General features: G+C 48.6%; 1 protein-coding gene across 2 annotated transcripts in view; it reads right to left on the reverse strand.

Annotated features, from left to right (window-relative positions):
• The window catches only part of JDP2 (Jun dimerization protein 2), a 38,314-nt gene extending 29,764 nt beyond the window's left edge, over positions 1-8,550 (reverse strand). For both annotated transcript variants that reach the window (XM_080807521.1, XM_080807520.1), the window contains exon 1: positions 8,421-8,550. The gene's annotated coding sequence lies outside the window, so the exon portion shown is untranslated. The remainder of the gene's footprint in view (positions 1-8,420) is intronic.
• Between the last annotated feature and the right edge of the window lie 17,144 nt (positions 8,551-25,694).

Here is a 25,694-nt window from a genome sequence, read left to right on the forward strand (position 1 = left end):
GATGACCACCTATGAGCCAGGAGTCACTGAGAATATGGAGATCTGATGTGTACAGCCTTGTAAGTCACATTTTAGTGCAAAGCTGCTCCAGGATTCCAGTCCTGCAAAAGGGAACTTCTCTCCCTTCCCACCTCTCTGCATAGGGCCATAAAATCAAAACCTTAACGATCCTGGAAATCCTGGGGGAGCTTTGTCCTACCCTTCCACCTCCATCAGCCTCTTCCCATGGAGAGGGATGTATTTGGTGAGACAGGGAGATGTGACATCCCTTGGACCACACTTTCCCGCTGGGCAGATTTCATGTTCTCCTACGGCCATGCTCTCTTGGGCTCACTGCCTCCCGCAGGAGTGACCCCAGGGGCGTAACCCACAACTCTGTCCCCACCCACGCTGCCAGGTTTATTTTGCAGGACAGAGGCCCACTAGGGAGCCCCTTTTGACCACAAGTACACACCATGTTCTCCATCTCTGTTCTCTTTTAAAGGTGAAATTTGCTTCCCCATCCAACCCTGTGTCTCTTTCTCAATAGGTTCTGCACTCTGAGGGGAAAAGCATGTGAGGGATTGGCACCCTTGAACCACAAAGACTCAAAGACTTCCACTGGACATCTCTTTCCTTAAAAAAGTGTGTGTGTGAGTGGACGACGGATCTGCCATTTCACCCTCAGCACCCCAGCGCACCTGCCTGTGAAGCCGTTTGTACAGAGCTCCCTGCCAGGCACCCGAGTTCACACTTGGTACCCCAGGCCCTATGTCTGGGCTCCACATGATCTGCCTCCCACACCTGGCCCCTCGCCCCTCCTTAGCACCCAGTGTCCCCCGGGCCATTTCAGAAAAGGATCTGAGACTCATTCACATCAAGTCATCATCTTAGAGCTAGAGGAGGCCCTGTGCTTATCTAACCACATCCTCATTTTGCACATGAGGAAATTAAAGCTCAGAGGGGTGAAATGACTTGTCCAAGGTCACACAGAGGAAAAGCCGGGGCTGGACTCCCGGTCTCTGGATTTTAGAACCAAAGCTTTCTCACTCTGCCTTTTTTGTTTCCCCCGCCGGAGTTCAAGAGATATATATGCAGATATTAATAATCTTTTAATGGTGGACTTTGAGACACTAGACCCTAGCAAAGGATCACTCTCTTGTACCGAGGACCCTCTACTGTGCCTTCCATGCAGATTCAGGTGTAGGAAATTCCCCAAACAACCCCATGGTATGCTGGGTGGGAGCCCAGATGTGGACATGGCCCCTGAGACATCTCTGTGTGGTGGGTCTCTATGTAGTGACCCTTCCTAAGCCTGAACTGTTCTGAAGGCACCCTGCTCCCCGTCCAGAGCCAGACCTGCAATGCAGAGAGGCCTGCAGGTTTCCACACCAGAAGGTGGCTCTGGGGCAGACTGGTTGAGCTGCTGTTTCCCAGGGCCTCCCCCAGGGAGAACGAGAAAGGGCCCAATGGAAGGACTCATTCCTAGGTGGCAAAATTATGCCTGGGCCCAGCCACGGGGACACCTGGCAGGCAGAGGGGAGTGATTTCAGGCTACCTGAGCCAAGCTGACAAAAGAAACTCACATATCCTTTCAAGAAGAGAGAAAACCTTCCCAGACCTGAACTCATGCCACAAGGAGTCAGTGACCACCCGCCTCCAAAAAAAAGGATGCTTGAGCTAGTCAAACCAGACAGACAATGGGAGGCAGGGAAATGCTCTGTGCCTGGTGTTTCAGCTGGACACAAACCCCTAACGGGATGGGGGCACCACAACTCCGCTATGCAGTCAAGCAAAAATACGGCGCAAAATCCCCTCCTTGGCCAAAAGACCCAGAACCTTCCGGTACTGTAAGGGCCAATTCCTACCCGGCAAAAGGTGCGTGTGGGCACTCAGCAAGCATAGGGGTGATTTCAAGAGGGAAGCAGCAGTCATTTCTGGCACAGAAAGGGTAACCAACAAATACTTGGTGAATTAATAAATAAGTAAAAATGAATGAATGAACAAGTGATGAAAAATAAAGTCACGATGGAACAAAATTGAGCGAGTGGGATAAGGATTTGTCTCTGGGAGTTTAGATGCTCGTTATCCACCTCTGGATCATTTGTTCCCACAGTGGACCCCAAGAAAAATACTCCAGAGGCTTCTGTATGTTTCCCTGCCTAAACCATCTCAGAAAGATGGAAGCCAGACCCCACTCTATTCCGGGAATGATAGGCTCTGCTCGCAGCTTCTGTTTATTTTCATACAGATGGTCTAAATGAGACACTAACAAATGATCCCAAAATATAATGGTTTCTTTGCTACTGTGGGACCCCCTCGGAGGGGTAACCACCCCCTGGGAGCCGCAGCCCCATAAATTCTTGCCATTCCTGCTCCCCTGTGAACCCATCCCAACGGCAAGCGGCACTCAGAGGAGCAGACACCAGGTTTTCCTCTACAGAAGCAAAAATCCCCCTCTTTCCTCGCAGCCCCTCCTCCCCGCCCCGTAAGGGTGCCCCGAACCACTCAGATACAAACCACAAAGTCCTTAACACATGCCATTCCTAGGAGACAATCGCAACAGCTGACATTCACCAGCGCGAAGTCATCCTAAACGGTTGGGGTTGGGGGGTGTTGGGGGGGGGGGCTGGGGAGGTTGGCAGAAGACGGAGCTGCCGCAGCGGCTGCCTTTCATAACCGGGTCCTCATTAACTGGAAAGGGCTGGCTCACGATCCAAGGCTGAAAGGCAACTTTGGTGATTTGAAAAATAAAATAATTTGATGTGATTTAGGGATCTATAAAAATGGGGGAGGGGGGCAGTGGCCGGGAACCAATAACAGCCAGGAGGAATTTACCCACTTCAAGGAAGACATAGGAAAGATGACAGGAGGTGAAATCATCTCCCGAACTGCTTGTTCCATACGGAAACAATTTAGGAGGAAAAGGAGAGCTACGCACCAAAAAGCTTTAGGGGAAGAACCCGGAGATTTTTCCCTTGGAGCCCAGGAGGTCGGAAAGCAAGATAAACACCGTCCATGTCTCCATTAGTAACTGGGATGCATAAATAAAGAGCAAGCTCTACACGTTGGCAGAAGACCAAAACTGGCAAATGGGCCTATCAAAAGATAGGCCCAGAATCTAAGAAGATTTGGGCAATTTGGGACATTGACCAGGAACAACTTGGAAACTGGCCAATGAAGAAAAACTGGGTAATGCACAGATCCGAGATGAGACTGACAAGTAAGGCACGAATAAGACGGAAAGCGTTCGGGAGGTCACAGCAGACCCCAAGCTGCTCCGGAGCCCAAGATTTTGGGAGGTTTGATGCAGCTCCCTAAGAGTGGGCTTGGAAAAGATAGGGACCAGGTGGGTCCAAGAGTCAAGAACCTAAAACAGAGATCCAACATCTGTATCTCTCTGTTCTGACTTCTGGGGGCGAGGGGCAGGGGTGGTCTTAGGCACACAGTTTGGGGCACTGCCTTGTACAAGCACAAGAAAAGCTACAATATACTTCAGTTCCAGATATTGGGTCCCCTTGGAAGATACTAAGATGAAGAATCATTTCAGCCAAAAGAAGGAAAGGTTGTTTTCTTCTCTTGTGCACTGTACATAACTCTGTACGATGCAATTTTTAATGAAGTAACAGTCTTGCTGCGATGGGTCAAGCTTGTACAGGGCTATTCTTGTGAGAAAGTGCCCAATAATCATCATTTTAATCTAGAATGGTGAAGACAGATTAAAGGTGGGGGGAGGTAGGTTAAGAGAAAGTCAGGATCTGCATCATGAACTCTCTGTCCATAGAATTAAAAGTTTAAGGGAGGCTCTAAAGTTCCTGGGCCTCTTTGAGAAGGCCAGCCCCCCTCTAGGCAAACAGCTAGACCGGGCTGGCATCGGGAGCCAGGAATGGGTGTGTAAAGGGTGCAAAAGGCCTGAAGCCACAAGGCTCAGCACTAAGAGAAAGCAGAGGTGAGTCGGGGCAGGTCAAGGAGCAAGGCTGCCCACGGGTCAGGGTCCAGGAACACTAGTGGGGTTAGAGCGAGTAGCCAGCGACTGAGAATCAACGTGAGGGGGTGGGAGGTGTTGGGAACCAGAGCCTGGGAAGATTCCCAGGAGGAAAATGAGGGTGGGGAGTGGGGGCGGGGGAGAAGTCCATGGGCAGGAAGGAGTGAGGGGTAGCAGACAGAAAGGTGCCAGGCCAGTGATGACAAAACATAGTATTAACTATGGCGAACCTCAGAGAATTAAACAGCAAACCTGTTCTTGGAGCTAAGGAATCATCTGGAATGATCTCTCTCCTGGAATCTGAAATGAGGTGGGTAAATCAGCTTCCAAAAGATAAGATGATCCAGAAGGCAAGGAGCAAAAGAATGGAGAAAACTCTAAGACCGAGAACAGGGGCGTGGCACCGGTGTCTCCCATGGAGGTCTCAGCTCTGCAGGCAGGACAGGGAGGCAGGCAAACAGTAGGAACGATGGAGCCCCATCATCTGAAGGTGAATCCAAGCTCTGCCCCTTACTAGCTGTGCAACACTCGGCGAGTTCCCTAACCTTGCCACATCTCACTTTCCTCCGCTGTAAAGTGGGAATAATAATGTTATTTGCCCTGTAAGACTGAGAAGAGGACTAAATTAGTTAATACCTGGAAAGTACCTGGAACAGCGCCTGTACCTAGTGAGCGTGATGTCAGTGTGGCCATGAAGGCCTTCCTTCCTGGAGGGACACCCGTGCTGGATGACCCCACAACCTCCCTTCCGCACGGTTCCCACCTAGCACTGATCTCCCTTTCCTATGACTGTGAAGAGGGTTCTTCCCCAGAGGACTCTCTGCTGTCCCACTTTTCAGCTCTAAACCCCAAGGGGGCAAAACCACCCTGCATCCAGGTCGTTACTGCAGAAGAGAAACAAAGGACGCCTGATCAGGGGCACCTGCGTGGCTCAGTGGATTGAGTGTCTGCCTTCAGCTCAGGTCATGATCCCAGGGTTCTGGGATCAAGTCCCATGTCGGGCTCCCTGCTCAGTGGGGAGCCTGCTTCTCTTTCTCCCTCTGATGCTCCCCGGCTTGTGCTCTCTCATGCACTCTCTCTCTCTCAAATAAATAAATAAAATCTTTTTTCTTTTTAAAGGATGTCCGATCAACGGTGGGTACAAAGGTGCAGAAACGAGGCCCAGCACCCGTGCTTTGCCTTAGTTTCTCCTAAGGTTTCCTCCAGCTACCAGAACAGAGCTGCATAGATCACTGGCAACAAGACACCACCAGGGTCTTCTACGCTGGCCTCCAGAGGCAGCGGGCCAGCATCTTCCGAGTCCTTCAATCTAGCGTATCCCCGCACTGCTTAGAAGGGGTCAGTCCTTCCATCCTCCCAAGAAGACAATGAGGGGTGGCAGGATCAGAAGCCATCCACGTGACACCCCAGCATGCATGATCCTTGCGTGTCCATCCCAGCCAAAGAAGAAACTGGCACCTCTCCTCCCAGGAAAGAGTCTTCTCCGGAGACCAGAGAAATGCCTTTGATAAGGCCCTGCCTATAAACACTGCCTAATGTAGGAGCTCAATAAAAACACATCAAGGCATTTCTGCCAAGATCCTCATCCCAAACAGCGAAGAGCTGGGAAGGCACTACCATTGGACAAGCTTTCCCACCTCTCTTCCCCACTCACCCCATCTCTGGTGTGGGCAGTTCACAGTATGACCCATAACACAGACCTGTGCACACTGTGTGACGAATTCTTGGCCCTTTAAAAAAAAAAATCCCATTGGCCAGCTCAAGCTTTGGAAATCAAGCTCTGCAAACGGAATCCCAGGGGCTGCAGCAAGAAAACAGACTAAAAAATAACAATAATACAAAAAAAAAAAACAAAAAAAACCCCAGAACGGTGGGCTCTGGCTGGGCCTCCCACAGCCAGCTATGAGTGTAAAGAAACACAGACTGAAAATTCCAACCTTGGGTCGCTAAGGCATTTGTCTCTGCTGAGCTTCGAGAGGCCAAACCACACACACGCACAAGAGTGCACGCGCGCACACGCACACACACGCGCGCGCGCGCACACACACAGGCACACAGAGCTTGGCAGCCCGTAAGTTCCAGAGCTGGTAACACAAGCCACGGAACCGACTGCCAAGACAAGCAACAGAATGAGCCAGGCCCAGTTTCATTGGCCACCATACGCTGCATATGGCCCGGGACGCAGCCAAAACAGTGTTCTCACCCTCCTCAAAGGCATAGGAGACCCTCTGTTTTCAAACACACCTCCACAGAGCCTTAATTAAAGGAAAATGGAAAAATAATGTGCCTGCTGCCCCCCCCACCGCCTATATAGGTATGCACACACACATAACCATACACACTCACTCTATTTTTCTCTTCCTCCCATTTCGGTTGCAAACATAATTCATTCACATGGAAAAAAAGCAAACTGCATCCTGCAGCAGAAAAGCAGAAAAGAATGGAGCTTGCCCTCAGCCCTGGCTCTGACTGCTCAAGTTGAGCTAGGGCAGAATGAATACAGAGCAGGCCAGCCTGGAATCGCACGGGGCCCCTCTCCTCCACAGCCCGGCTGGAAACAGAGACCCCGGCATGAGAGGCAGTCCACTGCAACACCAGCAGCCCCATAACAAACAAGGCCCGGGGAGCATAGCCCTTCCCACCCTGCCAAGGATTCTGTAGGTTGCAGAGGATGCCCACAGGCCCGCAAACAGGTGGGGGAGACAACGGAACCGGGCGGCTGCAAAAGCTAGGCGGTGAGTGAGTAGAGAGATCCTCGTCCAAATCCTTCCTTCGGGGACACTTAGCACTTCCCAACACATCTCCCTGGAGGTGGCTGGAACCAACCTAGGAGGAAAGTCAGAGGCCTCAACGCCCATGCTTTCCAACAGCCCTTCAAATCTCACAGCACCCAGCTCTTCAGGAAGATTCTGGAGCTGCCGGCAGCTCTGAACCAAAGCCAAAGAAGAAGAGGAACAGAAGAGTCTTTGACAAATCTGTCCTCCCTGTTTTAAACAAGGCACAACCTTCACCAGCCAGAATAGATCTAGCTTCTCTTTCCCGGTCCTAGGTTTATATAAAACCAGAGCCACGCTCACACCTGATACCTGGTTAAACTCTCCCCTAGAAACCTGCAAAGGAAGATAAGGCGTCCATCCAAGCTGCAGTCAGATTTGCTGGAAAGATGAAAGCAATGGGAGGTGTTTTTAAAAACCCTCAGGGGAGGAAGGTGGTGGGGGGTGGGGGAAAGGGAGATGATCTGGGAACACCGCCTGCAGCAAGGGCTTAAAGGACAAGCAGGCACCCCATCGTGGCTCAAAGCTTCAGATTAGATGCTTCTCAAAGTAAGACCCCGAGTGTCCACTAAGATTTTGACCGGGTACGCACACCCACACAGTCTGCAAGGCCTGTTTTGAGAGACAGACCTGAGCACATCTGCCCTGAGCACATGTCGTCAGGTCATAACCGGATGCCCTGAACTTACACTGCAGGGAGAGCCTTACACGGAGCAAGGGTCGGGCAACGTTGCAACTGGAGCTGAACCAAGGGGTCAGTTGAGTTCCTCTTCCACCAGCCTCTCCAGCCGCAAGGATGGCCCATCCATCCCTGCAGAAGAGCCAAGACCTCCCATCTTCCCAGCTCCTCCCACTGACCCAGGCAAAGCCTGGGTCTGCCACTCCAGGGTCCGGCCGATCCTGCCCCAATGGCCCAATCCCTCAACCTCCTTTGAGGGGCGGGGCAGAAGAGAGTCTTCTAAACTGGGCTGGGCAGGAGAGGAGGGGCAGGTTACCTAGAGGAGCAGGCTTGCCTCCTTATGTAACCTGGCTTGGGAACCAGGGGGAGCCCACAGGGGACCCAGGCCGCCCCCTTCGCCCCCAGTCCGTTCCCAGCCCAGAACCCCCGAACAATGGCCCTGAGAGAAGCCCTCTCCCTTGGGTTGAGAGCCCCAGCGCTTCTCCAGGTCCTCTGAGAGCCGCGCTTCCTCCCAGCGAAGGGGGTGGGGGCCGGCACGACTTGCCAGCAGGTCCCTGTCATCCATCCACCACCAGCACCCTGCACCTCCCCGGCCTCTCGGCCTCCACCTCCACCTCCGCCGCCCGTCTCCCCGTCCCCAGGCAGTTTTCTCCCCACTCACCCGCGTTCCCCGCCGCCCGAGGGGAGCACCTCCCTGCAAACGGACGGGGGAGGAGAGCGCGGGAGGGAGCGTCCCGGCTGCCCCGCGAGCCGACGGAGCCTACCGTCCCTGGGCGGGAACCAAAAGGCATTCACCGGCTCCCCGGCGCCGGGCGGGAGGGGCCCCGGGGCTGCAGCGCCCCCCGCCCGGACAGGCTCTCGGGGGTCGCGGGGGGCAGTCCGGGGCTGCGGGAGCCTCCCCGCCTCGGCCCGCGCGGGGGCCGCCGTCCCAGGTGCCCGCGCCCGGCGCGCCCCTCCCGCCCCGCCCCTCCCGGCGCCCCCCGGGGCGCGCCCTAGCACCCACCGTGCACAAGCCGCGGGCGGAGGCGGCGCCCCCGGGGCCGGGGCCCGGCTGCAGGCGCCGTGCCCACGCAGCGCCGCTGCCGCCCGGCCGCCGAGCTCCGCCCGGTGCCCAGGCCCGTCCCGGCCCGGGAGCCGCCGCGGCGCCAGCCCCGCCGCCGCTGCAGCGTCCGCCGCCGCCAGCGCCCCCCGTCGCGGCCGCCGAGCGTCCCTCCCGCAGGCTGTGGCGGGCGGCGGGACGGGTTGCATCAGCCCCGGCTATATAGCGGCCCCTGGGCGGCGGGGAGGGGTCGGGAATGCGGAACCCGCCGAGCTGCCAGCTCCAGACGTCAGAGGGGGACGGAGAGGAAGGGAAGGAGGGGACAGGGAGGAGGGGGTGTGGATCCGGCGCCTCACACCCACTGACCTTCACCTCCCCCGCCGCCCCGGGCGCCCTCCTCCCGCCGCGCGCCGCGCTCCTCTCCCCGCAGGGGCCGCGGCTGCCCCGGCTCCCGCGCGTCCCCCGGCGCCCACCCCGCGGGGAAGCAGGACGCGGCGGGCGGTTATGTAAGAGCATCCCCGCGCACGGCCGCTTCCACCCCGAGACCCGAGCCGCCGCTCGCGCGCGGGAAGGGACAAGGCGCGGCGGGACGAGCCCCAGAGCTCCCGGAGGCACTCGCAGCCTGCGTTGAACCATCTTCCTCAGTCCTTAGCGCTTTCCCCCCAAAACCTGAGGGGGGTTCAGCACGTTTTCATCCTCGGACTCTGCATGCCTGAGGGAGTGAGGGGAGGATCTCGCGAGCCGCTTTTATTTTCCGGTGGAGAAGGATGGGCGGAGGATTACCCCCACCCACTAGCCCACCTGGGCGCCCTCCGGCCTCGGGGGTGGGGGTGGGGGTGGCTCCCTGCAGGGGGCTGCCCTCCTCTGGGGCTGCGGCCAGAGCCCACCGCTTTCCCTGGGGCTCCACAGGCTGACCCCTGGGCTTTCTGTCCCACTCCAGCAGGCTTCTCTCGGTTCAGGGACGCTCCCGTGAGCAGACCCAGCCCTCAGCCGACCCCAAATGGCCTCTTCTTCCCCATTATGACTTCCACTGCCACCTTACTCCCACCTTTCATCCTCCTCGAGTGGTAGATGGTTAATGGCGACTCCAGAGGAAATGCACCTTCCAGTATGTAAAGGCACAGAGACACAGAACCCCCTGCACACATGTGACTCCCAAGGCCTTGGCACCCTGGTTGGCATCTCCTACGTCCGGACCCCCTGGATGCCCAGCCTACCTTTCTGCCTAGGCCAGTAGGAGTGACAGTGTTTATATTCGGTAACCTTCAGCCTCCTTCCCAGAGTGATGTCAGGTCATCACCCAGAGAAGAAAGGAAGTGAAAGAAAAAGTTCATGCCTTCTTGGAGCGCAGATGCTCAGAGTGAAAGAAACAAGACTTGAGACAGATGGGAGCTGATCAGCAAAACCGAAGGAGCCGTCAGTGTGAGTACAGTCAGGCTTTATCCTCCTTACTTCCCAGGGCGCTGGAATCTTTCTGGATGAGGGGACTGGTCTTACCACGGGATGACAGATCAAGCACCCATGACATTGACTGACCATTTTCACCTTCACCATCAGCTCTCTCCCTCAAAACATTGAAGTGAGCCAGTAAAAACAAAGTAAGGTCCTCAAAGAATATACAATGGAAAATGAGTAGTAATCTGATAGTCTTGTGGAAGAACATGACTGGAGCCCCAGAAAGGCCAACTACACCTTTACTACAGCAGAAAGATCAAAGCTGGGTACTGTGAAACTGCCTTATGATGTTTCCCCCATGAGACTGAGGTCTGGACGTTTATATGGAAGAAAACATGGAACAGACGCAATGTTACTTTATGCGTCTTCATCTGGGACTTTGAAAAAACTAAACCGATCTAAGTGTGGGGACTAATAATTAGCGTGTGTGGTTAGAGCGAGTCCTCTCCGGGGCCTGCTTTGGACGTGGCTGGGCCACCGGCAGTCCTACTGGGCCTTTGCTTCCCCCACAAATTAAATATGCTACAGGGGTGGCACTGAGGGGTAACCTGGGGGTCTCTAGCCCCCTCCACCTCCCTATAATATCCATTAAGTCTTCTCTGTTATTTGATATGGATGCTTTTCAGCTGTATTTAGAATGCCATGTAAACAGAGCTTCAAGCCCTCCCTTCCAGCCACATTGCCCCCTCTCAGATCTCTACACAGTCATTGCCTTTGGAAGTAACTGGAGAGAGAGGCCATACATTGGCTCATTTACGGAGATGTTGGCCTGCCTCTTCCTACCCTGCTGCATGGAGCTAACCACTGGCTCTTAGGGACAGACAAGAGACCAGCCTAAGGCAGTTTGAATTTAGCTTTCTTACCACTTGCAACTCAAAGAGGCCTGATTAAGGCACCCAGCCCTGGCCCGTGGCCAGACTGAGAGAGTGTCATATATCCTAAGTGGGTCTGAGGAGGTTAGGGATTTTGAGGATCTCCTGGGCAGAGAAACTGCCAGAAGCTTGACCTGAAACTGCCAGAGGGGGACCACTGAGAGTGAAGCTAATGCAAAGAAGAGTACAGGATAGTTATCAAGGGAGGGAAAGGCATCAAGCTCAGAGGGCATTGCCAGCCATGGCTGATGTCATCCCTCCCTCTGGAGTTGTTAGCCGTAAGCATCAGTAAATTATATCCCACCTAAGGCAGTTTGAATTTAGATTTCCTATTACGACAGTCCTTAACTTAATGATGGTTCAACGGATGATTTTCCAGTGTTACAATGGGGCAAAATCTATATGCATTCATCAGAAACCATAGTTTGAATTTTGATCTTTTCCAGGGCCAGTGATAGGTCCTCAATCCTGTCTCCTGATGCTGGGCAGTGACCACCAGGCACAGCACCGGGTCAGCCACGCGATCAGTACATTGACCACCCTTCTATACCTATATCACCATTCTGCTTTTCACTCTCCGTGTGCAGTGCTCAACAAACTACATGAGCTATCCAATACTTTAGTATGAAATAGGCTTTGTGTTAGATAATTTGCCCAGCTGTAGGCTGATGTCAGTGTTTGAGCACGTTCAAGGTAGACTAGGCTAAGCCATGCTGTTCATACGTTGGGTGTATTAAATGCATTTTTGACTTTAGATATTGTCAACTTATGATGGGCATATTGGTATGTAAGTCAAGGGAGGACCCCGCTGTAAGTCCAGGAAGACCTGCAGAGCAACTAAGAAAGTCCCAATTAACACACTGGGTTTTGTGTCTCTGCCTTATTCAGACAATTGCATTTGAAAGCTTAATGGACATCCATGACTCCCAAGCTCTTTGCAGACAGGAAACAAGTGAAAGGGCAAGGTGAAACAATTAATTCCCCAGATCTCTTTCTCCAATATTAAGGAAGAAAGTGACAGGTCTGAGTAACCCACCAATCCACTAGTCTTTGTTGTTTGTACTAGTATTTGTTGGTCCTATATCATGGCCTGTGAGGTACGCAAAGTTTAAGACAGGATTCCTCATTTGTCCCCATCTCTGATCTCTTTAGGAGCAAGGTCTTGAACACTAACGACCGCCAATACCCAGAGTCACAGAGAGCTGGTGTGTACACAGACTGTAAGTGCGCGGTTGAGTTCCGATAGGACTGCTGCGCCCTGGAAAAGGCATTCATCAGCTGTTCCAATCAAACCCTGAAGGCCCCAGATTGTGAACTGGCAGGCTGAATTTGGTTTTGCTGTCTCAACCTTAATTTTTTTTTTTAACATATCAAAGATGTCACACAAAAATCTGGATTTCTAACTTCTCTTGAAAAAGATGAGTCAGACAACATTTAATAGTCAGGATGACATAGGTTATGCTGCGGGACCGAACAGCCTCCAAAACTCAGCAGCTCAACACAAGAGAGGCTTATTTTTTTACCCACCCTTGACAACCATGGGTTCAGGTGATTGTCCAGGGCGGAAGTCCCACAGGAGATGGCTCAGTATTGTACCGCCATATCGGCGAGTGTATGTGTGGCCACGATGGCAGGGAAAGAGAGAGAGAGGTTGGAGAGGGCCAGGCACCAGCAGTTAAAGGTTTCCTCCCGGAGCAAAATATGTCACTCTAGGTTACATTAGCCACATCAAGTCATATGACCACTTTTATTTTTATTTTAAGATTTTATTTATTTATTTGATGAAGATCCAAGTAGGCAGAGAGGCAGGCAGAGAGAGAGAGAGAGAGGAGGAAGCAGGCTCCTTGCTGAGCAGAAAGCCTGGATGTGGGGCTCAATCCCAGCGTCCTGGGATCATGACCTGAGCTGAAGGCAGAGGCTTTAACCCACTGAGCCACCCAGGCGCCCCATATGACCACTTTTAATCTCAAAGAGATAAGGAAGCTCAGTCATCCCAGGTACCATGGAGGAGAAGGGAATCATGTATCAGTGAATAATTATTATCTGCCACAACACCTACTCCTTAATGGTAGCAGTGGGTTGCATCCCACTAGAAGATGCCCCCTTGAGATGGGACTTACAAACCCCAGTTTGACCCAGTCTCCACCCAGCCTGCCAGGTCATTTACAAGACCCGCTGAGCCCCTGGGGGCATTTGATTTCGCAGTTCCTGGTACAAACAAAGCCAATTTCAATATTAATTTTTCTGTGTTCCTGGTGATTCATGGAATTATCACAAATTTTTAAAAAACCAGGATTTTTTTTTATTTGCTAATTTTAAAGAAAATGACATAAAGAATTCTTTGGTGAAGGGCAGGATGGTATTAGGAAATCAAACAAGAAGTTGAGACTCACTGTTATATATTCTGCAAATTATGGAGACCTGTTCATGATGGTTTTTTCCTCCTGCTCTTCCCTTGCTCAAGCAAACACCTACCAGAAGAGACTAGGAGAAATAAAGGTCCTGCTCTCTTTCTTCAGGTGGGAGAAGAAAACAGGGTAGTGATTTAGGGGTGTGGTTTGGCTTAAAGTTTTAAAAGATATATATATCTGATGTATTAAAAATATTCATAAATGACATATGATAAAATATAATAAAATATACACCTGTATATTAATATCATTAAAATACATTATCATATATGATAAAATATATCATAATAAAATATATGATTTTTTTTCAAGGTTGAAGCATTTGAGAAGAAAATTTGTGAGTTGAGAATGAGAAGGCTTTTCTTCCAATAACCACCAATGAGAATTTTACAAAACAACAGGTATATCTAAATGTTTTTTTAAAAAGATTTTATTTGAGAGAGAGAGAGGGAGTGCACAAGCATGAGCAGAGGGAGGGACAGAGGGACAAGCAAACTGCCAACACAGGGCTCAATCCCAAGCCCTGAAATCATGATCTGAGCTGAAGTCAGATGCTTAACTGACCGAGCCACCCAGGTGCTCCTGTCTAAAGGCTTAATAATACATTGGCACCCATAGCAATGGAGTCATTTCAATACTTTCTCTTTAATGTAACACAATAAGTCTTTGGAGGGTGAAAAAATAGTAAATTCTCTGGTTAAAATTCTGGCCCACGTGGAAGTAGGAAGAAGAGTGTAGTGGGTGTATGTTGTTCTCTTCAGCATTCCTTTGTTTTGGAGAACCACTACTCTCCCACTCTCTGTGGCCCTGAAGGAGTCTCTGTCGTGGTGCCCTTTTATCCTCTTACCAAATGTCCGTGTATGACCAGAGGTGGCCAATTAGAGTCGTCTATTTTCAAAGCTGTGATGATTGGTTCAGGGGTGGGCACATGATCCAAACAGGGCCAATCAGAGTCTTTCCTGAGATTTGATATGTGAATGTTAAAGAAAAGGGGTACTCCCTTCCTTTAAAACACTAATGTGAGAATGTAGTTTGTGGCTTTCGGTGGCCATTTTTCTTGTCATGTGACAAGAAACTGACTGAGAATAGAATCAACACACAGAAGAAAAGAGAGCCAAAACCCACCCCCAAAACAAACAAACAAACAAACAAAAACCAAAAAAGAAAAAGAAAGAAAGAAAGAAAAGAGAAGAGAGCCAACACATACAAAGAGAAGAACAGCTATGACGTCATCTTTTGAGTCCCTGAACCTAACATGCCACAAGAACATGCTGAATTAGTCTTTAGAATTCACAGTGATGGCGTCAATACCTCCCCTCTCTCTTGCTTGCGAAGATAATTTAAGTTGGATTTTCTGACACTTGCCACCAAAAAAACCCTGAAGAATACATGAATAAAATGGCCCAAAGTCAAGCTTATAAAGGACAGCTGAACTGACATGGGGGAATTTTATCTGCTTACTATTCCTGCCTCATCCATCAAATGCCACTCAACCATCTGAGACTAAATACAGAACTGCACCAAGCTGCCTTCTTACAGCTCAGGGTTCAGTTAGTCCTTTAAATAATTTAGTCAGACAACCTTGTTTGAATGTTTGCTACGAGCCACACACCATTTGCTATTCTGTTTGAGGACGCAAAGCAAAAAGAAGGTATTGTTCCTGTCTAAAAAGGATGACAGACTAGAGGCCCAGGAAGATGAATGATATTCATAAAAAATGGGGGGAATGAGGACCTGAGTGATCTAGAGGAAATGTGATACATTCTGCATCCAGAATGTTGTCTCTTGAAATTGTCCTGAAAACACCCCGGGAGAAGACAAAAGACCCATGTTGGGGATGGCATTGTGTAAGTCTTTCATACACAGGTGTTCTCTGAAATTAACACCTGGACTGTTAGGTAGCATCACCAAACTCCTTCGGACCAAAGACGATTTTTAGAAAGATTAAATTTCAAATAATGGGTGATTAATAAATTTTGAGTTAATGAATAAGCAGAAGCTGGCCTATGATTCAGTCTTAGGAGATGCTAATAATGAACAAACTGGAGAAATAAGAGGAAGCAAAGAAGTTAGCAGACAAAGGGTGCTGCGGAAGGGAGAAGAAAGGAAGGCACAGACGCAGAATCACAAAGCCTCAAGGTTCCTCAAATCCTCTCTCTCCCTCAATGACAGGAGTGGACTTCCCACGGCCAGGGAAGCCAAAATGGGTTGTCAGTATGGTCAAATATAACAGAAAATCAGATTTGAGATAATCGGTTGCATTTGTTCAGATCAGAAAGGTACATTATAACCTTAGGGGTGTGTATTCAAGAAGTCTCAAGCCATTCTTAAAAGAAGGAGTTTAGCGTGAAAATGTAGACATTCTGCTACAAAGATGTTTCCACCTAGCCCCCACATTAATACTGCTTCTAGAGCGACTGACGACCCTTCTCCATTCTTTCCTTCCTTCTCAATCCCCGCCTGCTTTACAGGGATTACTATGGATTGGTCGGATTCCTTGATAAAATATTTGGACCTCAGTTCCATCATCTGTTAAATGGGGATAATCATGGTGCCTACATTAGAGGGTTGGTGTAAGGATTAAATGTGATACTTACAAAGCACTATATCAATGCCTTTCATATGCTAAGAGTTCAATAAATGTGGCTATATTCCTCATCACCATCACCATCACCATCACTTAGCCAACCCAAGCCCTACCTCTATGGAGTCTTCTTAGATCTGTCAAACCCACAGTGATCTCTCCCCTTCTAAACTTAAGCAACACTTCCTTGCCCAGCTAACATTAACCATGTGCTATTTTAGCAGACAGCTTCTCTTTTGCTGTCATGCCCACTGCTCCCTGCAGTGTATTAAAAAAAACTTCTATCTCGGGATGCCTGGGTGGCTCAGTGGGTTAAGCCTCTGCCCTCAGCTCAGGTCATGATCTCAGAGTCCTGGGATGGAGCGCCACCCCGCCCTCTGCATCAGGCTCACTGCTCAGTGGGGAGCCTACTTCCCCCCTCTATCTGCCAACTCTCTGCCTACTTAGGATCTATCTCTCTGTCAAATAAATAAATAAAATCTTTTAAAAAAAAACACTTCTATCTCTTAAAAAAATCCTATGTTATTTTAAATTATTCTATTTCATACATGTATTGTCATTCCAATGGGCTTGAAGTTCCCTTATAGGTAGCGACAACACCTTATATTATTGTTCTTAAAACTCCAATAGCGCCTATCACATACTGAGCTCACCATTGGCAGTCCAATAAATGAGAAGTAGGGGCTAGGAAATAGCAAATAACTTTTTTGTATCTCCGATAATGCCAAAAGCAGTCTGGGCCCTTGGCACTTAAAAATTCACCACACAGGTGCTGGGCACTCTGGTAGGATATTAAACGAGAAAGGGACCACATTTTATAGATAAGGAAATTGTGGCCCACACTGATGACACAGATCTAGCTGAACAAAAGTTTTGATGGGAATAATTCTCAGGACGCTTTTTATGCTATGTGTTTTAAAACAACCACCAATAAAAAGTTATTTCAGCAAATGTTTATTCAAAGGGAAAAAAAAGTCCCCTAGGTTTTCTGTGGGAGGTGGCGTTTCCTCTTACACTCAACAATTTGGTGGTGTGGTAGGGAGAGGTGTGGGAAGGAGCCAAGGGGGCCCAGTGACTGGGCTGTTGTGTGGGCCGGCTGAGCGGGGGCAGGGGTGGGATTTGCACTTCTAGGAAAGTTCTTCCAGCTCCAGGTAGTCCAGGCCAGGTTTTGACGCCTGTTTTTCTAAGTGGGGCCCTATGTTGGCCCAAAGAGCCCCACTCACCCAGCAACCTACCGGGGCTGGGAGAGTCCCTAGGCCAGACTCTAGGAAACTCACCCCAGGACCAAAAAATTTCCCACACCAGGAACCGAGGGGGAATCTGCTATCCTTGGGTAACTGAGGATAAGACAGTTAAAATTAGAGTTCAGTTCTGTTTCTGTAGAAATCTCTGGGCTGGCCTCAGGATAAGGCTCTGAGGGGGGCCTCCCCTTGCGGAGGGAGGCCTCTGGACAAGGGCTTCTTTGGTAGCCCTGGCCAGGCTCACAGGCTCCCTTTCAGGTTTTATGCCCATGTTTCCCTACCCTGGCCTCCACCAGTGTTTCTCTATCTCTTAAATACACCTCCCTAATCCTCTCCTTCCTCTTTTTTAAAGCCTGCCTTTCCTTTCAAATACTTCCTCAAATGCCAAATTGCTGTTTTCGTGCCCTCCCCTCCAAGAGCCTTCCCCAAGAGCTCTGGCTCAAAGTACCCTTCAGACCGCAGGGCCAGACTTTCACTCACTCATTCATTCATTCAACAAATACTGGATTCTCTCTCTGTGCAGGGCTGTAGCAATACCATGAACAAGACTGGCCCAGTTCTTTGGTGAATGAATAATTAGCTAATTAAATGATTGCAAGTGTGCAAAGGAGAATTAAGGGCTGTTATGAGACAGATAGAGAAACCATCAGAATCAATCTTCTTCAACCTGTCAGAAACTCTTATGCAAATCAGCTTGGTGCCCCAGGCCTAGTCTACTCACTGGCACAGGGGTGAATGTCCTTTAAAAAGCCTTTCTGGGGGGCACCTGGGTGGCTCAGTGGGTTAAAGCCTCTGCCTTCGGCTCAGGTCATGATCCCAGGGTCCTGGGATCGAGCCCCGCGTCGGGCTCTCTGCTCTGCAGGGAGCCTGCTTCCCTTCCTCTCTCTCTGCCTGACTCTCTGCCTGCTTGTGATCTCTGTCTGTCAAATAAATAAATAAAATCTTTAAAAAAAAAAAAAAAGCCTTTCTGGACAGGTGCCTAGGTGGCTCAGTTGGTTAACTGTCCAGCTCTTGATTTCAGCTCACGTCCTGATCTTAGGATCCACACCATGCTGGGTGTGGAGCCTACTTAAAAAAGAGGGGCGGGCGCTTTTTGGAGGCTTTTTTTTTTTTTTTTAAGATTTTATTTATTTGACACAGAGAGAGAGAGAGAGCACAAGCAGGGGGAGCAGCAGGCAGAGGCAGAGGGAGAAACAGGCTCCCCAAGGAGCAGGGAACCCGACGCAGGGCTCCATTCCAGGACCCTGGGATGATGACCTAAGCCAAAGGCAGTTGCTTAACCAACTGAGCCACCCAGACGCCCCTAGAGACTTGCTCCTTCTTCCCATGGGTCAAAGAGTTCAGTGCTCCAGGGGATCTCCTCAGGCTCCACTGCCCAAGCTTCACTCTCTCTCCAACTTGTTCACTATTTCAGTGTCTCAAGTTGTCATCCATGGCCATAGGTGTGGTTTTCAGCTAGTTACCTGGTCTTTTAAGGTTAATGCATCATACAAGGTGATACAGTCTAGTGGTAGAGTGTTGACTCCAGAACCAGACTGCCCCTGTTTGCATCCTGTCTTCGAAGCACACTAGCTCTGTGGCCTTGGGCAACTTACTTAACCTCTCTGTGCTCAATTTCTTCATTACTAAAATGGGGTGAGTGTGATAATATCCAATTCAGATAGGTATTATAAAGATTTAAAGATACAAAGAGTTACTGCCTGGAAATCTCTTGGAACAGTGCTTGAAACAAGTAAGGGCTCAGGAAGGGAGTTTTTTGTTTTTTTTTAAATATATCTTATTTTATTTTAAGTAGGCTTCTCACCCAACGTGGGGCTCAAACTCACAACCCTAAGATCAAGAGTCTCATGCTCCACCAACTGAGACGCCCCAGGAAGGGAGCTTTTGAAAGCTGGAGTTTGGATCTCCCCTGACAAGGTGTCCAGTCTTGGGTCCTGGAACCCAGCCTGGGTCAGAGTCTCAAGCTGCTGCTTTCCTAGGAGGAGAGGCTGGAGTTTTTGTTTGTTTTTTTTTTTTTAAAGAGACAAGGCATTGGCAGCAATGAAGACTGCCCAGAAGCTAAATCGACAAGGGTGCTGAAGCCAGCTACATGGGCAGCACGTTGATCTCAATGTCTTAATACCAGGAACGACTCCAACTGTTCATTGTTCGAACAAGAAGGGAGCCCAGAGAGCTGGTTTCGAGGAGGGCTCTCTTATCCCTCTAGGTTCTTATGTCGGGCTGGGCAAAGATCATTTCTATACTTCAATTCCATTTTTTATGGCAGAGGAAAACATTCATAGAATCATGGAGTTTGGAGTGAAATTGACCTTAGAGAGTCCATATTGTAAACCCCTTATTTCCCATCTAAGGAAATTGAGACCCAGACGTGTCATGTGACATGGGCAGTAGAGGCTCGATTCGAATCCCAGCCCCAAGACTTGGTCTCTTCTCTGAGGTTCGTTATACTCTTAGGTAAAGTGAAGGTAGGAATTCCCACTAAGCAGGGTCACCATGAGGGCTAATGAGGCCGCCTATAATGTGTCTAACCCACAGTCTGAGGATGGTTGGGTATGTACTCATAAGGGCATTTCCCAGTGTCGCATGACTTGTTGGTAATTCCTTCCTTACCTTCTTTATTGGGTTGACGAAGGAATAAAGTGAACCAATCGAAGACTCGCTCTGAAAATAGAAATTCTAGGCAATCATTCTGTGCTGTTAATGTTACCCTCTAGTGAAGATCACTAAATCCATTTGGGAAGCTGGCCCGGGTACTACGAATGAAGCAGTTGCTATCCGTGTGTAAAAACTTAGTTTCTGATGATTGGAGGTTTCTTATTTGGGACAGGGCCGCTCAAAGAAAGGGTTTTTCCAAGCCACAGTGCTTAGTAATCATGGTCTCACAGAGAATGCTCACTTCTAGAGGGTGTCGTTGCCTGTCACCCCTCCTCCTGCTGCTACTGAAGCATCAGAATGAACTGCCTGTTTGGTCGGGGGCTTGGCTCTCGGGCTTGTCTGAGAGTAACCAGGGGTCCTGAGGCCACAAGGCTCCCCTTGGGCCAGCCACTCAGGTATGTCGAGCCTGGACGGCTGCACCCTGAGGCTCCCTGCCTCTGGCCCTGGGTGCAACTGCTGCCAAGGGCCACCAAACCGTAGACCCAGCCTTGGAGCCATCCAGAGATGAGCCAAGGCCCACGGGCCCAGACTCAGAGGAAGTCAGCCAGGTGCTCTGCAAAAGAGGACCACAGAAAGCAGAAATCGAAATAAAGCAAGTCCAGTGGAAATAGAGAGTTCTGCCCATCAGAGAAAGAAGCCGGTTTCTTTTCCCTTAGACCTCCTCTCACATCACACTGGCCAAACCGAGTCACGTGCCCACCTCTAGAGAAGTCTCTGGCCAGGGTGCCAGGATGATGGTGATTGGCTTAGTCATTTGGAGGAGGCATAGACCCCCGAACAAAATAAATTGGGGCTCTGCCCCTGCCAGAAGAGAGGGTCATGATCCCAGGGTCCTGGGATGGAGCCCACATCGGGCTCCCTGCTTGGCGGGGAGCCTGCTTCTCTCTCTCCCTCTGCTGCTCCCCCTGCTTGTGCTCTCTCACTCTCTCTCTCTGTCAAATAAATAAATAACATCTTTAAAAAAAGAAAAAACTTAAAAGATTGAATATGGCTTTGAAGCGAAAGAGGTGGGTCCAAATTAAGTCATTTAGCAACTGACAAAGCTTGAGTGGGGCTCAGCCTTTGAGAACCTCAGATTCATCTAACAAGGCTGCTGTGAAGTTCAAATGGGGTAGCTTAGTGTTCATGTGAGCTCGGTGGACTTTCACATCCAGCGCTGTAGGATGTTCTCCATCACAGAGATCATGATCAGTGAAAGTGGGTGACATGAATAAATCTTCTCGGGAAGGGAACACGTAGTTGCCTACTGGGGACACTCACTCACTTTACAGGCTGTGACCACTTGCCCGTTTTGGACCAAGGTCAACTACAGTGCCTACAGTTCTTAATTACATTAATAACTGGCTCATTCTTTATCTATAAGCAATACGTATTATTTAAGATTCTTAGGGACTAAAAAGAATATGTCCTTAAAAAAAAAAAAGTCCTAGGGTGCCTGGGTGGCTCAGTTGGTTAAGCATCTGCCTTCGGCTCAGGTCATGATTCCAGAGTCCAGGAATCGAGTGCCATGTTGGGCTCCCTGCTCAGCGGAGAGCCTGCTTCTCCCTCTCCCTCTGCCTGCTGCTCTGCCTACTTGTGCTCTCTATCTCTCTGTCAAATAACTAAAACCTTAAAAAAAAAAAAATCCCAGGGCAACTCTCTCAGGTTCCCTCCCTCTTTGGGAGCTTTGTATTATCACTCAATAAACTTGCTTTGCTGCCCACCAAATAATAATAATAATAATAATAATAAAATAAAACAAAAATCCTAAATCAAAATACAAACTACTTGTATTGATGTATATGTGCATAAATTCCAAACACAATAATCCCATTAGAAGTATTTGGGAGAATGTCCAATAAATATGAAGTGCACTTTAGGTATGCAACATAAAATACAAGTTCATCACTGGTTGATGAACTCATCTCTCACAGCCCGTGGTGGTCAAGGCTGGTTGCTATGGTCAAAAGATAATAAGATCACCTTAAGCTTGAACACCAACCTCAGTTTAATCAAGCACAGGGATTTCTTCCCCACAGTGACATCAGAAACATAACAATCCTTGGTTGGTGAAGGAAAGAATGGGAACTGGGGAACATGCCAGGTCACTCAGGCAAATGAGACATAGATACATGACTGCTTTTTCTGCCTGGTTCATTGGCATGGTCCCATCAAGAGGCATTTTCTCTGGGCCTCAGAACACATGTGGGCTTGGAAGCTCTGGTTCTGAAAAAGATCTTCTACCCCAACTTACAGCAGAGAGAAGCCATCCCGTCAGGTAACTGATTGTTTATCCTAAGTGCAATGGTTTGCTATGGTCAAAAGGTAGCTATAACCAATTGTTTGGAATCAGCTCTTTCAAAGGTTCACTTTTTTAACAGTGGCTAATATTGACTGAGCACTTACCAAATGCCAAGCACTGGGCTAAATGCTTTAGATTTATTAATTCATTTAATACATGCAAAAACCCATGAAGCAGGCACTATTGTTATCCCCATCTCATGGATGAGGAAACCTAGGCACAGAATGTTTAGCTAATTTGTTGTTGGTCACAGCTAGTTAGGCAGAGCCAGGCCTCAAACTCAAACAGTTGAACTCCAAAGCCTGTGCTCCTAACCATACACTATTTGGCATTTTATTTGTTTTTGGTTTTTTTTTTTTTTTGAAGATTTTATTTATTTATTTATTTGACACAGAGAGAGAGCACAAGTAGGCAGAGAGGCAGGTGGAGGGTGGGGAGCAGGTTCCCTGCTAAGCAGAGAGCCCAATATGGGGCTCTATCCCATGACCCTAAGTTCATGACCTGAGCCAAAGATAGAGTCTTAACCCACTGAGCCACCCAGGTGCCCCAGTTTTGATTTTTTATAGACTTTATTTTTTAGAACAGTTTTAGGTTCACAGCAAAATTGAGAAAAAGGTACAAAGATTTCCCACTGATAGTTGACCCCTAACAATTTGGGGGTCAGAGGCACTGAAACCCTGTGCAGTTGAAAATCTGTGTATAACTTTGGACTCTCCAAAAACTTAACTACTAATATCCTACTATTGACTGGAAGACTTATCGATACCATAAACTGTCAGTTAACACCTATTTCATATGTTATATGTATTATACACAGTATTCTTACAATAAAAGTTAGAGAAAAGAAAATGTTATTAAGAAAGTCATAAGGAGGGGCGCCTGGGTGGCTCAGTGGGTTAAGCCTCTGCCTTCGGCTCAGGTCATGATCCCAGGGTCCTGGGATCGAGCCCCACAGGCTCTCTGATCAGTGGGGAGCCTGCATCCCCCTCTCTCTCTGCCTGCCTCTCTGCCTACTTGTGATCTCTTTCTTTCAAATAAATTAATAAAGTCTTTAAAAAAAAAAAGAAAGTCATAAGGAAGAGAAAATATATTGACAGTACCGTACTATATTTATTGGGGAAAAAAATCCACGTATAGGGACTCCTGCATGGCTCAGTCAGTTGGGCATCTGCCTTCGGCTTGGGTCATGATCCCTGGGTCCTAGGATTGAGCCCCACATCGGGCTCTCTGCTCAGTGGGAGCCTGCTTCTCCCGCTCCCTGCCACTCCCTATGCTTGATCTCTCTCTCTGTCAAATAAATGAATAAAATCTTGAAAGAGAGACAGAAAGAAAGAGAGAGGAGGGGGGAGAGAGAGGAAGGGAGAGAAAAGAAGGAAAAAAAAACCATGTACAAGTGGATCCATGTAGTTTCAACATGGGTTGTTCAAGGTCAACTACACTCTCTGCCCCCACCCTGACAGTCTCCCCCATTTCCAACACCCCTACCAGAGAGGAACATGTATTACATTGATGAACCTATAGTGACACATCATTATCATCCAAAGTCCATAGTTTACATTAAGGTTTACTCTTGGCATTGAATATTCTATGAATTCAGACAAATGTATGACATATATCCACCAATAGTATCATCCAGAGTAGTTCCACTGCCCTCAAAATTCCCAGTGTTCCACTTACTCATCCTTCTTCTCTGCTCATTCCTGGCAACCAAAGATCCTTTTACTGCCTTCCTAATTTTGCCTTTTCTAGAATATCATATAGTTGCAATCATATAGTATATAGCCTTCTCAGATTGGTTTCTTTCACTTAGCAAAATTCATTTAAATTTCCTCCAGTGTCATGGTTTGTTAGCTCACTTCTTTTTAACACTGAATAATATTCCGTTGTCTGGATATACCACAATTTATCTATTCACCTATGGAAGGACATCTTGGTTGCTTCCAAGTTTTGGAACAAAACTGCTATAAACATTCCCCATGCAGGCTTTTGTGTGGACATCGTTTTCCAACCCATTTGGGCAAATGCCAAGGACTACAGTTGCTGGGTTGTGTGGTAAGACTATGTTTCCTTTTGTAAGAAACAGTCAAACTGTTTTCCAAAGTGGAGGTACCATTTTTGCATTCCCATCAGCTTCGAGTGAGTGCTCCTTTTGCTCCATGTCCTGCATGACACCTGCATTTGGTGTCAAAGGTGTTTTGGATTTTGACCTAATAGGTGTGTCATGGTATCGTATTTTTTTTTTAAATCTGCAATCTGTACTCATCTGTGATGTGGAACATCTTTTCACATGCTTGTTTACCATCTGTGTATCTTCCTTGATGAGGTGCCTATTCATGTCTTTCGCCCATTTTTAATTGAGTTGATATTTCCTTTGTGTTGAGTTTCACAATACAGCGTTTTTAGGGACTCACTTAAGGATTCATAGAATTTCAGGGATTGAAGGGCTTCAAAAATCATCCAGTCCATCCCCTTCCTTTTCTAGATGTAAACATGACAGCCCAGAGACGCTCAAATGGAGCAAAACCAGAAGCAGAACCCAAGGGCTCAGTGTTTTTCACCACAGTGCCTGCCATCAGGCAGTTTCCTTTGTGATCACTTAGCCACCTGAAGGACAGGAGTCATACCTGACCGTCTGTCCATCCTTCCCCTACACGGTGCTTGGCACACATTCAGTGGATGTTTATAGGAGGAAGGAAGGAATGACTTTCCTTTGGTATCCATGCACCCTTTCCAAAAGGAAGAACTCTGCTCTAATCTGGGAGAGAGGGAGAGAAGAGAATTAGCATTCTAGATCTTCCATGAACCATTGTGGGGGCAGAGGCCAGGTCAGAGTGTAATCCTAAACCTGGCTGTGTGTCAGCCTCACCTACAGAGCTTGTTAACAAAGGGATGCCTGAGCCTCCGTCCCAGAGATGCTGATTCCATACCTTATTCTTGATTAGTGTTGACTATGTCCCAGATCCTGAGCTAAGCCCTTTATGTGAATTATACTACGTTATCCTTCTTTCTACAATTGTCTCCTGTGGGCCCAATTACCATCCTCACTCTGCAAATGAGGAAACTGTTTCAGAAAGGTTAAGGAGCTCACTGAGGGTCACACAATTAGCATGTGCTTGAGCTGCCCTGCAAATAAAAACAATCTAACTGCTTCCAGAACTGCTGGCCTGCCTCTCTGTCTTGCACACGTGTGTGCACGTGCACACACACACGGAGGTCTTTACACTCAACTCTGTGCAAACTCTGTGTTTGGAGGCCCTGAAAGCTACAGGGCAGGGACACAGGGCCCAAGTGGGCTGCCATTAGAAAAGTCTTCACAAGGGTGGGCCTTGAAGGCAAGCTTTAGGGGGGCCTGAGAGGTGCACATGAGACCCAGAATTCCAACACCAGCACCACCAAAAAACTGAGATCATAGATGCCCAGATCCTCATTCTAATTTGCACACTGCCCAGAGAGGGCCCTCACTCTTTTATTTTTCTATACTTTAAGGGCATTTTTTAATTGGAGTGTAACATACAAACATAGAAGGTCACAGACTGTAAGTCTACAACTTGGTGAATGTTCACGGGGGGACACGCCTAGTAATGTGCTCCATTTAGTTTAGGTAACAGCAGCTTTAGGCATCTCCGTTATCTTAAGGGGTTTCCTTGAAGATTTCAAAGCAAACCTTTTTCTAAAAGATTTATTTATTTATTTTAGAGAGAGAGTACAAACACATGAGTATGGGGAGGGGCAGGGGGAG

The sequence above is a fragment of the Martes martes genome, assembly GCF_963455335.1.
Source record: "Martes martes genome assembly, chromosome: 7".
NCBI lineage: Eukaryota > Metazoa > Chordata > Mammalia > Carnivora > Mustelidae > Martes > Martes martes.